We start from the raw sequence: 8,223 nt of genomic DNA on the forward strand, positions 1-8,223 counted from the left end.
GGGTTTGCCTCCTATTCATACATCATTGCTATACCTTTAACCACAACAAGTTAATCTAGTTTTCTGGCTTATTAATTTTGGTTAAAAGATTAGATAAAATATTAGGGTATTACCACTATATATACAAAAAAAAACCAAAATATTAACTATACAACCATATTTTTTTTTAAAAAAATTAGTTCTCTTTCTTACTAGTGGAAATTGGACCATAAAGACCTTTTACGTTTGTCAAATCTTTTAGCAGTATAAAAAAATGGATATCTATAATTTTTATATGTTTTTATTTTTAATTTGAACGGTACGGTTTAACACGATACTAAATTAATTAACGTGATAATTTATTTAACACAACAATTATGAATAACATAATAAAAGAATTTACACGATAATTTTATGAGTTTACCATATAACATGTAATGTATTGCGATACAATATGATCTAATCCGTTTTGTAATGTTTATGGTTCTTCAATTATTTTCTTCAGTTGAAGAAAATATTGAAAGAAGATTCATTATTTTTTTGTATGTGATATAATAAATGAGTTAACACGGTAAATATAAATGTATCACATAAATTATAATTTTTCGCGATACAATATATTTTAACATGCTATATTCATAAACTTATTTATATCTCTATTTTGTTATCATTTTAATCCAATAGAGAATTTTTCATTATAAAAATTTAGGGAAGAGAACTAATTAATGAAAAACTGATGTTATATTCTTAATTTTTCATTCTATATACTACAAGAAAAAAGCTAATTAGCGACTGAAAATGTATTTGCTAGATATTGCGACTGAATGGCCATTGTCTTGTCACTTAACACCAACGAAAACAATTTAGTCGCCAAAACGTCAACATTTTGAGAATGATTCACGTAGTCGCAAAATGGCCACTACATTTTGCAACTGTTTATGTAGTCGCTAAATATAACGACTAATTAGCTAAGCATGAGTGACTCTCTTTCATTTGGGCATCCGAGCCAAATTGATTGGGTTTGGTCTAGGCCTATCTCAGCACAATCCCTCTTTCTCTATCGACGCAAGACACACACTCTAAACGACAAACGCTAATCGCCTCTCTCTCTCTCTCTCTCATTGATCTTGCTGAGTTGCTATTGATAAATAATAATTTAAATTAAATAACATCAAGATGATATGGAAGCAGAAGATGTAGATGATGGATATCTAATGGCAAACATCATAGAATATATTGCAAATAAATTATGGGAAGATAAAAATACTGGATATTAGAAGTTTATGTCATTTTCATGTATTATTTTGTATTTATTTCATGTATTATATTTTATGCGCAATATTTCTTGTATAATGTTAACAAAATATAATTATATTTATCAGCACGAACGACTCCCGATCTGCTAGCAGTTTAAGCACGAGCGACTTCCTATCGAGATAGCATTTAAATTATGTTATAATTATTTAAAGTGTATATGTACATATTATTATGTATTATTTAAAGTATATACTGTATATACATATTATTATATTATTTATAGAATAATAGGCTATGCTTCCTTAATTATATAGATCTGCATGATTTAATCATAATGCTAGTATCTGCCTCTACAATCATATAGTTATATACTCTTTGATCTTAATGCTAGGCTTTGCATCTTCGATCATATAGATCTATACTCTTTGATCATAATAGTTGACTCTGCCTCCTCAAGCGTATATATCTATACTCTTTGATCATAATAGCAGGCTCTGCCTCCTCGATCATATAGATTTGTACTCTTTCATCATAATGCTAGGCTCTGCCTCCTCAATTACATTTTCAGATCTATATATTCGGATCATAATAGAAGGCTCTGCTCCTTGATCCTTGAAACAAAATGCCTCATTAACAATCATATGGAAGGTTATGCCTCCTAAATAATTGTTACTATTATAAATTATTAAATTATTAAGTATCTTTTTTCTATTATTAAAAAAGATTTTCAAAATATTTTCAAAAGTTTTTACAAAATTTATACTTAACAAATTATTTAGTTATTTATATAAATATCATGTCGAACATGACAAAGCTTGAATTCGCGGCCGTTGTTATCTGCAGAAAGAATTATATGACACGTGCATTAGATGCAAAAATATATCTAAAAGGAAATGGGCTTCTTAAAACCCTCGATCCATCGGAACAAGAGTTAGAAGACAAAAAAGCAAAAACCATGATGTTTTTGCGTCACCATTTACACGATAGTTTTAAAAAATGAAAACATCACGAGAGAAAATCTGTAGATCTTTGGATCTCTCTCAAATATAGGTTTGATCACCAGAAATATGTGATCTTACCAAAAAACCAAACATGAATTGCTAAATCTTTCAGGATTACAAAAGTGTAAGTTAATACATGTAACACCCGTGTCTGGAAAACCGGGTAGTGTCTATCGACACCAATAATTTTTGGTTTGACGGTTTAAGTTTTAAATCGTCGGTTCAATTGAGGATTGGTTTGAAGAAGACCTAGGTCGACTTAAAGGTTAAGGGGTGCGCCGTATTCCTCATTTTAGAGTCTTTTGTTGCTTTCTAAAGAAGAGAACAGAGCAGATGATACAAGATTGGAATCACTCCAAACTTTAGATCACCTGATGATAAGAGATTCCAAGCTTAGCTTGCGGAAGGTGGAATTCACGAGCTGGCCAGAAGCACTCTCTCGTGAATCAGTGGGTGGTTCAGGGGATAGTTCAGGTGATTGACTCGCTAAATCGGTGGGATAATCGACTCACTCGATCAATGGACGAATAAAGGGTGTTGAATCACAAAAAAAAACTTAATCCGCAGGTTTCTAGAGAACTAAGTGACTCACTCACAAAGAATTAAAGAAGAAGAATGACAAAGACTCAAACTTTGACAAGAAGAATACTTTCTATTACTTTAAATTGATCAAGGGTAATTCCAAATTAACAATCTAATGAGCTTATATTGGCTCAGCTACACGTCCTAATAATGTAAAATAAGAAACAAATCGCTCAAAATTAATTACACTTGCCGTTGGGACTTTATGAACCAAATCGGCAAAAATAAGGCAAGTAGAGAGATGTCTTGAGTCTTCAAAGCTTGGGTGCGAATCCATGACTCCTTGGAGTGTCTAAGTTCATTGTAGGAAGCTTCAAGACGTGCATAAGTGAATAAGGAAGGAGTCTTTGCAGCTTGATCTCATTTTGCTCCATGTATGGCAAGTAGTGACTCATCGGCTTCTTGTGTGGTAAGGTGATGCGGACATCAGAACTAGATCAAACCAAGAGCACAACAAACCGGTCTACATGGAGAATCTTGGAGAATCTTTGTCTAAATGGAGCTTTGATCAAGTACAAGACGAAGAGTTAATTATTCACCATGATATTAACCCTAAGAAGTCCGATAGTTCAAGAGGGATAAAAATTCAGCAAGTCAAATCGCCTTATTATTGGGATATGACTGCTGCACTCTTTTTCCCTTATCTAGGGTTTGTCCCAATGGGTTTACCTAGAAAGGTTTTTAATGAGGCAACACCAAGTCATCAAGGAATCATTCACCATCCAAATGATTCAAAGATGATAGCTGATGTACATTCTGAACTACTCGCTGACAAGCATGCTGAACTACTCGCTGACCGACTGCCTGAACTACTCGCTGACCGACTGCCTGAACTACATCAGATTGCGAGCTATGAGGATTTGAAGTCTTTTAACACTTGGATCAGCTATGAAGGGAGTCCACACACTCATTTAGATCAGCTATGAAGGGAGTCCACACACTCATTTAAATCACCACAAGGCCCCAGCCCATGTAGAACAGCCCAAGAGAAGACCGAAGTCCAAACCACCATTTGAATCAAGGCCATTGATCTACTTGGAGCATGCTAAGGAAACTCTCCTAAACCTTCATGAGGACGTGTTCCAAAGCTGCATATGGAAACTAGGAGAACTTGTAGGCCACACAAGACTTGTCCCACACGATCTTTGGTACACCTTACCACACAAGAAGCCGATGAGTCACTACTTGCCATACATGGAGCAAAAGGAGATCAAGCTGTAAAGACTCCTTCCTTATTCACTTATGCACGTCTTGAAGCTTCCTACAATGAACCTAAACACTCCAAGGAGTCATGGATTCGCACCCAAGCTTTCAAGACTCAAGGCATCTCTCTACTTGCCTTATTTTTGCCGATTTGGTTCATAAAGTCCAAACGGCAAGTGTAATTAATTTTGAGCGATTTGTTTCTTATTTTACATTATTAGGACGTGTAGCTGAGCCTATATAAGCTCATTAGATTGTTCATTTGTAATCACCCCTTGATCAATTTAAAGTAATAGAAAGTATTCTTCTTATCAAAGTTTGAGTCTTTGTCAATCTTCTTCTTTAGTTCTTTGTGAGTGAGTCACTTAGTTCTTTAGAAACCTGCGGATTAAGTTTGTTGTGTGATTCAACAACCTTCATTCGTCCATTGATCGAGTGAGTCGATTATCCCACTGATTGAGCGAGTCAATCACCTGAACTATCCCCTAAACCACCCATTGATTCACGAGAGAGTGCTTCTGGCCAGCTCGTGAATTCCACCTTCCGCAAGCTAAGCTTGGAATCTCTTGATCATCAAGTGATCGAAAGTTTGGAGTGATTCCAATCTTGCATCATCTGGTATCAGAGCTTCAAAAGCTCCTATCCCCAAGGTTGTATCTTTCCAACCTATATTTGTTTTTCTGTTTTTCTTATTATTTTTATTTTATATATTAAAAAAAAAATCAAATAAATTTTTATTTCTTGCTTTAATCTTGTTATTTGCTTCAGTATTTTATTAACAAAAAAAAAATTGTTTTACTTCATTTTCTTATTTATTTCGGATTTATTAAAAGAAAAGGCCATAAAAATCATATTATTTTTATTAAAAAAATCGAATTTTATTTTTATAAAACCAGAAAACAAAATAAAAACAGAATTTTTCCATTTGTTATTTGAATTTTTCGGATTTATTAAAAAAAAAAAAAAACTTCCATTTTTATTAATATCCTTGTTTGTTGATTTACTTTTGATACATCTTTCTTTTGCTTGTGCAAGATTCTTCTATCACGAAGACTAGAGCAAATATGGAGTTTATTGAGTTTTACTCAGATGAAGAACTTCAAGAAGAAGAGCCCTATCAAGTCACGTCGGATGAGGAAGACAACTATGGAGCGATCTCGTGGCGACGAGATGATAGTTCAGCTTCTGATTCAAAAGATGAACCATGCCATGAAGCACCAGAACCAGAACCGCCTGACTCATACAACAGCAATAGAGGCTATTCTAAACCATGGATTAAATTTAATGATTATTCTTGCAGCCATGGTTCAAGATCTCCATTGACCCAAATTATGTCTTTTTTAGGAAAAGATGATTATCTTAAGCGGAAAGAAGACATGGAGTATAAAAGGGCAACAACAAAGGACAAACATTGTCGATGTCCTCTAAGCCATGAAGAGAAGACCGACAATCACCTCTTATTACACCGAGAACCTACAGCCTCACGTCAAACAAAATCAAGAGACGAGTACTTCTGTACAAACCCACGAGTAGTACAGGAAGTGAGTCAACGATCATCAATTCGTTTTGAACCACATCCAAGTGGTAGACGTGATCCCCTAGCCGAGAGAGACACAAGGACCAGTAAACTAAGAGGAGGCGAGCTAAAATATGGTGCTAGAAGAGACCCGTTGCTATCCAATCCCAACCGAACCCACAAGACGAATTACAGGTTATCTCTAAACAATGGTTATGAGTATTTTGGACCTGAAAGTTTTGAATTTGCAGGACATGAAAGAGATTATCTACAATGGGAAATCAACATGGACAAGTACTTTAGGTACTATTCCATTCCCAAAGAAGAGAGGCTCACCTACAGTCTTGAACAACTCATGGGAAGTGCAAAACATTGGTGGAAGCGAGAGGAAAAAGATAGAGTATGGTACAAGGAGCCATCACTCAGAACGTGGGGACAACTAAAGCTGCTTATGAGGGAGAGATATGCACCTCAAATGATGTTCCAGCCCGGTCAAAACACTTATCCCTCAAAGGAACCAAGCCGAGAGAACACAACACATCAGCATGTTAGTTCCAAACACAACGCGGATATATCACCCGCCAAGGTAAGTGACACAACTTCTAAGCTTGATGTTTATCAACAAGTTGAGCACGTGATACACTTGCTTTCATCCAAGAACAATGAGAAAGGTATAGGTGAAAGGGAAGAGTCGGCTTCAGTACCTTTACTTAAGCCGCAAGGTAAACAAGAGCAAGGTAAGTCCTCTAACTCTTTAAAATCAAATGCACCAACATGTTATAGATGCCATAAGAGAGGTCATTTTGCTGCATCATGTCCTGAACGACATGTAGAACTTATCACATCAGTAGAGTTAAAACCAAATGCATCGAACGTAGATGATTGTCTACTGAAATCAAGTTTAGAAATTCCCAATTCTAGATTAATGCGTTTGTCTTTGCCAAAGGTTATTGATGCAGGTCTAAGTTATATGATGGATGACAAGGATGAAGAATTTAACCACCATGTAGCAACTCCAAGGGAAGTTGAGAATGACAAAAGCCTTAAGGAGCAACTTTTGGAAACAACGTCATCACAAGTTTGCGAAAATGAGACGTGTGAGCAAGCATTTGTTGAAGCACGTGTGAAGGTCCAACTATGTTCAACATCATCTGATCTTGCTTCAAACATCACACTCATTAAGGTTGAGTTCATACCAAACACCTTAAATGGTATCTTAGTAAGTGAAACCTACGATCTTGTTCGATATTGGAATAATTTAATAATTAATCGTAGCTTCAAAGACTTTGTTTTAAATGATTATATTTCAAGTATAATGCACTTGATTTTATTCTTAAGTGTCAAGAAAGATACACGTACCATAGAAGAGTATTATGATGAACGAGAGACCACATCCCAAAGGATAATGAATGTGGAGCAAACGGAGAAACTAGCAAAGAGTGATAACATGCATCCAGTTCAAGAGCTTAAGATGTGTTTACCAGCTAATAAAGATGATGAAGTTAGCACCAACAACATCTTGCTGCAAGAAGAATCACCGGACCAGTCATTGAATCAACCAACCGTGGTTATTTCGAAAGATATATTCAACAAAGATCTATGTCAAGTAAGTCCCACGTTACTTCGAGTTATTTCTAATAATTTGAATAATGTGATAATAATGTTGTTAAGGTCTAGAAAGTTTGAGAGAAACGTTGGTTATTTAAATAAATATGTAGAATCAATTTCTTGTTTTCAATCATATCGATTAGTTGATACACTTTGTGCCATACTTATTGATAAACTTTATAAAAGAGAAATGGTTCAACTCGTCCTTGTTTTACATGTTTATATTGTTCCCATGACTGTATTAATGCACTTGTTCTTTGCCAAAAGTGTCAACAACATTGCAGGTACGAATGAGGATCATAAAGGCGATCCACCGGAGATGAAGAAACGCTTGAATCAAAATCGGAACCGGAGTAAACCAGCGCCATTGGTGGTCACACCTTCCCTAATGGAGACTAGGAGAGTCCCAAGTTCATTCTTAATCAAAGAGGAACCGCCAGATTTCAAAACTCAAGCACATACCCAAGAAGGAGCTAACCACGTTACACCATCAACCGTTGTACTAGATCAAAACCGAGGAGTGATCTTTACTTTCTTGCTCAAAGGAGAGCCACCGGATGCACCATGCATCATGAAGACAGAACAACACCAAGGTAAGACATTAAACTTCAAAAATTGCATGAAAGCTAACTTGCTTTCTCTTGGTGCAGATTGTACAGTTTCGAGGTCGAAACTTTTTCAAGAGAGAGGGTATGATGCGGACATCAGAACTAGATCAAACCAAGAGCACAACAAACCGGTCTACATGGAGAATCTTGGAGAATCTTTGTCTAAATGGAGCTTTGATCAAGTACAAGACGAAGGGTTAATTATTCACCATGATATTAACCCTAAGAAGTCCGATAGTTCAAGAGGGATAAAAAATCAGCAAGTCAAATCGCCTTATTATTGGGATATGACTGTTGCACTCTTTTTCCCTTATCTAGGGTTTGTCCCAATGGGTTTACCTAGAAAGGTTTTTAATGAGGCAACACCAAGTCATCAAGGAATCATTCACCATCCAAATGATTCAAAGATGATAGCTGATGTACATTCTGAACTACTCGCTGACAAGCATGCTGAACTACTCGCTGACCG

The sequence above is a fragment of the Capsella rubella genome, unplaced genomic scaffold, assembly GCF_000375325.1.
Source record: "Capsella rubella cultivar Monte Gargano unplaced genomic scaffold, Caprub1_0 scaffold_5, whole genome shotgun sequence".
NCBI classification, from domain to species: Eukaryota; Viridiplantae; Streptophyta; class Magnoliopsida; order Brassicales; family Brassicaceae; genus Capsella; species Capsella rubella.